This window comes from Zalophus californianus, chromosome 12 (assembly GCF_009762305.2).
Source record: "Zalophus californianus isolate mZalCal1 chromosome 12, mZalCal1.pri.v2, whole genome shotgun sequence".
Classification (NCBI taxonomy): domain Eukaryota; kingdom Metazoa; phylum Chordata; class Mammalia; order Carnivora; family Otariidae; genus Zalophus; species Zalophus californianus.
The window spans coordinates 57,273,759-57,279,758 of record NC_045606.1 but is presented as its reverse complement, the minus strand read 5'-3'; positions in this window follow the sequence as shown (position 1 = coordinate 57,279,758).

Genomic DNA, 6,000 nt, shown 5'->3' with positions numbered 1-6,000 from the left:
CTTCTCTCTGTGGCCCTGCAGCTCACTCTCTAGGACACAGTCACAGGGGCCATTTAAAGAGACAAATAGTCAGATCACCCTCCTCTTAATGCCCTGAATGGTTGCCCATTGTTTCTAGGAGACTCTCAGATCAGCATCCGATGTGTGTCTACCTGGTTGAGTACCTTCACCTCTTAGCCCCATTAGGGCTGCAATAACACGGCCTCTTCTGAGGAACCTGCCCCACCCACAGCTCTTGTCATCCATGTGTCCATGCACTGTACAACACAACAGGCCCCCACCCCCCCAATGCATCATGGCTGACTAGACCCAGCATGTTCACCAAACCAAAAGCTTCCCAATGCCCCCTGGTATAGAACCTAAAACATAGTGGAGAGAAAGAGAACTGGATCAATCATAATGTCTTTGTCAGGAGTCTGAGCTAAGGAATTCCATGAGAGTGACAAGAAGTTGAAAGGGTGCTGTGAGATCCAGGCAGGGCCATGTCAAGCCAGAGCCACAGCAATGTGACATAGATGGGGACAAATGCCATGTAGCAGAAGCCAGTCAGCAGAGAGAGATAATGGAGCAAAGGCCCAGAGAGAAACAGAGATGCAAGGAAAGACAGAGCCTGTGACCCCATAGAAAGACAGGGATTCCCTGACCTGGGGCACCTTGTGTCCTGACGGTTCCTGTCCCCTGCTCCAGGTGGTAGCTCTGCCTCATTCTGGCCCAAGTTAGCCCTGAGGTCCCTTTTCCATTGTCTCCCCAGGTGAATCTTTGCCCCTGGATTCTTCCTTGCTTGAACCACGCTGAGGGGCGCGTCCATAGGATCCAAGCAGACAGTTTACTCAACTAGGTCACAACTTCTAGCTCTTTGGCATCACCCTTGGCACACAGGGCTTACACATGCTCGATATGTACCTGTTGGGAAAAAATTAAATGAATGAAATTTACATCCACAACAATGGCTGGTGTGGTAATTGGGAGATTGGTTTTCTCACTTATATCAGTTTTAATGGGCACATTCTGCACCATGGCTAAGAAATGGCATTTTCACAGTAGTGAGCCTGGAACAAAAAGTCATGGAGGAAGGGGGTGGAAGGGAGGCAGAACAGAGCAGGTAGAGAGGTCTGTAACACCAATTCGTATAGACCATTTACCTATAAGTAAATATCTACAGGTACCTGTCAATCACTAAATTTGAGGAAGATAGTAGCATAGCATATACAGAGCAATGTGTACCTGGCTTAAGAGTCTACATTTTCTCTATTTAGTTAGTGGTGCCCATTCCTTAGATAAAACTTCTCACTATAATGTATAATTACAATGGTCTGATATGCCATTGTTATTTTTTGTTATTACTATGTTAACTGTGTAGGCCCCAATCAGTGTCCCACTCCATCCTATGAGCACCCTCGGCTTGTAGCAGCCAGAGCTGGTCCCTAGACAGGGTAGAGCTATAATATCTTTAGATGAGACAGGTCCCTCTGCCTCCAATTCCAACTGTCATAGCCACAGAGCCAAATACTTGAACAGTGGCCAGTTAGAGCGCTGGGGTCTTGCCATTAACTGGAGAGAGGGTTCCAGCTGCAGAGAAAAGAATCCAGTGTGTGGTTAAAAAAAAAAAAGAAGAAGAAGGAGGAGGAGGAGGAGGAAGCAGTCTGGTTATCATTTTCTTATCTTATACAAATAACACAAAGCATCCTTCCCTGGCATTTTCTCGTGTTGAAATTGAGGAGGCATATGCATGTGGGGTGAGAAGCAGCTTCAACAAACATCATTTAGCTCTGTGTGACACAGATTCAGGCTCACCAAATATGCACATGCTCCCCTCCATATCTCAGCCTCCCTTGTGGTTGTGGGGCCATGTGACTAGTTCCAGCCTATGGACTGTGGGGAAAATTCTGTGGGCCGTTCCAAGGACAAGGCAGTCCAAAGCCAGCCAGCTACCTCCATCTCTCTCTTGCCCTGCTGGAGTCTCATGGAAGGCCACCTGCTCCCGAGAGCACAGCTGCAAGACAAAACAGGGATGCCTGACACACAACAGGAAATGGACTTTTGTTGCATTCAGTTGCTTAGATTTCATGGTTTATGTGTTAACACGGTTTATGTGTTCCAGCCTGTTCTGGGCCTTCCACTGTGAGATTTGAGGTAGGAAATCCCGACAGGTAAGAAACAGGCCTGCTTTTTGTTTTTTTCTTTTTTCTTTGAGAATGAGAGAGTGAGCACACATGTGCCAGTGTAGGAGAGGCACAGAGGGAGAGAGAGAATCTCAAGCAGACTCCTCGCTGAGCACGGAGCAAGAAGTGGGGCTCAACCTCATGACCAAGAGTTGGAGGTTTAACCAACTGAGCTATCCAGGTGCTCCTGAAACAGGCCTGCTTTCAAGCTGCTTACAGTCCAAATCAGGAGAGTGGGCAAGCAAACATTCCCACGTCAAACATTAAAGCTCAAGCCACAGATGGCAAAGAGATAGAGATATCTTTCAAACAGCCATATAACAGAAGCATGATTTGTCCATGTGAAGTAAAAGGCTGACAGGAAAACAGTTAAAGACCTATGAGATAAAATTCTGTTGAACAGTAGGTGTAAATGTGGTGACTGTGCAATCCTGAAGGGGCATGCTGACTTTTTCTAGCTTTGTAGTACAGAATATTTTATGACATATAGAAAAATAGAGAGCATAGTGCCATGAGCCTTTCTTCTGTTCATCACCCAGTTTGGATCACTGTCATCTACAGTGCGGATTTATCTATTCTGTACGTTTCTTTGCAAGTAGTATTTTTTTCCCCTGTAGAACTTTTTAAGTGATCTAATAACCAGTCCATAGTCAAAAGTCCCCAATTGTCTCAACAAAAAACCTTTTCACAGTTAGTTTGTTCAAATCAGGACCCAGACCAGTTCCAAGCACTGAATCTCATTGGTATGTCTTTAAAATCTGATTTCAGCCCTGATAGCTTACCATTGCACACATTTTTAAGTGCCATTTACACACATCGACTTCATCAATATGAAGTAGTGCATTTTCAAGGCCCTGCCTACTCTGCTGTCACATACAAGCAAAAAAAAAAAAAATGGTAAACATCAGATGAAATGTCATAGGCCACCTAATCATGTTGGGTTTGCAGAGGCCAGACAACAACATGTGGCCAGACCACATGCGGCAAACACACGACATGTGACCAAACAGGGGTCAGATCTGGGCCCAGAGGGGCCCTTCAGAAAGTGCCTACCGCAAGAAGAAAGGCCACACAGAGTGTGTATCCATCTCCTTAACCACTGGGATACACGGAGGCCCCATTCTAAGACTGGGGGAACTATGAGAAAGGTTGTATTTTATCAAAGTGGAAAGTGGCTGTGACTCTGGTCCCTATCTTTGGTTTTTCACCAAGAATAAGTGATTCCCGTGAGGCAGTGGCCAAGAAAGGTGGTCAGCTGAGAATTCTGGAAGGAAGTGACTGATGGTCAACCCAGGTTTGAGCCTGCACCTTTGGCATAATAACTGCAACACCATCAACCAGGAGAGGGAGTATGCCCCAAAGGTATCATGGCCAAATTCCAAACTCAGATGATTACTGTTTACTGTTAGTACAGAATCAGAGAGGATTTTAGAATCTGAGAGAGAGAGAGAGAGACAGAGAGACAAAGAGTGAGAGACAAAGAGAGACAGATAAAGAGGACAAGAGTAAGGAGCGCCCATCCATTCATCCATCCATCTGTCCATCCATCCACACAAAGAAGAAGCAAAGGCAGCAAAAGGGAGCCGAGAAAGGGATAGGCGAGAACAGATGTGAGGCAGAGAGAGGAACAGAGGGAGCCAAACACCATTTCTTCAGGTCTGACAGTTTGCTGAAGAACTCTGCTCCAAAAACTGCAAAAGAAATAAACAGGTAAGCGGCAGCCGGGGCTTTCACTTTCCTGCAGAGCCCGCTGCCCTGCCGGCTTTGTGGAACCCCCTCGCTGTGCTCCCTGCTCCCCTGACAGGGATGAACAACCTGCCTTTGTTCTGTTTTCCCGGCTACAGTGCAAAGGAACGGAGGCAGTCAACACAACAGCATATCAGATGTGGATTACTGGTTTCGAAGGGGACCCAGATCCCAGAAACCCCACCAAAGAGATAATGAAAAGGTCTGAAGAGAAAGCAGAAGGCTGCGGCCGGGGTGATGTGCCAATTAAGAGGGCTTGTTTGGAACCACTTCGAGTGGCAAGGCGAACAGTGCATGTAAATGATCAAAAGCAGGCGGGACCCTCTTCCATCAGTCACAAAAGATGCTTAAGGCCGGTTCCTTTGAATGCTGTTTTAGTAGTGGTCTCATACAATACATCTTAAGGAACATTTATACTGTGTTCACTGTGCATTCAACTGTGGCCACTTCAAAGGTTTAGCCAAGTATTTTATGGCCATGGTAAAGGGTTCTTATTGATTTAAATTACAAGCTTGGCTCCCGTCAGCTCCACTTGAGGGCAAAAATGCAATAAAATATCCCACAGCACAAGAGACAGACATATCGCATTGAAAATCTTAAGAGATCCTTTTCACTATAATCACTCTCAATGATATTTATTTATATGGGCAAGGTTATCAGAGAGATTTGTCTACAATCTTTAAGCTTTGGGGGTTTGTCTTGGTTTGAGGGTTTGCTTTTCAAAAAATGTAGTTCTGAGCCAAAGAAAGGTCATAAGTGCATTCCGCGTCCCCTGGTTTAGCTTTCCACCACTCCCTGACTACTACCCAAATGGTCGTTCCAAAAATAGTGACATTGACATACTGGCCATCACAGCTGAGGGATTATGGTTTTCAGTCCTCCATCATTTGCATATCCAGCAGGCCAGACTCAAATGAATGAGAGGTGTCAAGGCTTGAATGACAAGCCTATCAAGGCGATGGAAGGCTGTCCCAGGATTAACTGTCATGGAGACAAACTCCACTCTGGAGACAGACACGAGCATGCTATTGGAAGACTATAAAATTGAGAGGGGGTGCGAAGCTCTCAATATGAAACACTGTTGATGCTACTCACTAAGCCTTCCATGATCATCAGCACAAAGGAAGACCCCTTATGCTAAGAAAAAGAGAGAAAGCCAAGGCAGCAGGCTCTGGTCTGCTTCATTCCTGGTTCCTTTATAATAATTTGCCTGAAACATACCCAAGACGGAGCTAACCCCTGGACATACACAGAAAGTAGCAAATGACTATTATGTGTCTGACATTTGAAATAACATGTTTCTGGAGGGTTGGCATTACAAGAGTCATTTCACTTCAAAATGTTATTCCTAATGTAATTTTTTAAAATTCATAAGAGGCACTTGCTAGAATTCAGTGTAGCACTAAAGTCACTCAAAAGACAGAGGTCAAATTCATTTCATTTCTTTTATGTTTTCTTCTCTCTGCTAGATGAAATAAATGATTAAGCCTAGAACACTTGGCAGTTCAGCGAATGTGCTCCGTGGCACCATTACAAGATCGATTTTCTCAATACAGGAGTCTTTCTAGGGTGCACATTGCTTAGCTGACATCTGTCGCCGTTGTCATGGTAGCGCTCTCTCCAGCATAGTGAGAGGTCAGGCCTGACAGGGAAGGCCTCGCCAGCTCTACCCCAGTCACTTCAAGGTTAACAGCCAATGGACCAAAGAAATAGGCAATTATAGTACAGTCAATTCCGGTTAAGGAAATATCTGAGAAGTAAATATGTCTGATAAGTGAATGGAAATGAAACAGCCAATGCTATTGATGCAATCCCATAATATCAATATCATTTTGTGGTACAGTTTGGCTGTTCCTTGTAAACCATCCATGCTCAAAAAAATCTAGCAAGAGCGAGCATACGCAAAACTTCGTTATGCTGCCGTTAGCCTCTGTATTTGAAGAATAGAATTCCCACAAATGGACAGATGAGTAGCAGCAGAAGAGCAACTCTTCTTGAAGAAAAAAGTGCAAAGAGGATACCCTGGGTCTCCATCCCCTGTTGGTGTAGTCCTTTGATACTGCCCGCTGCACAGATGCCTGAATAAGATTCC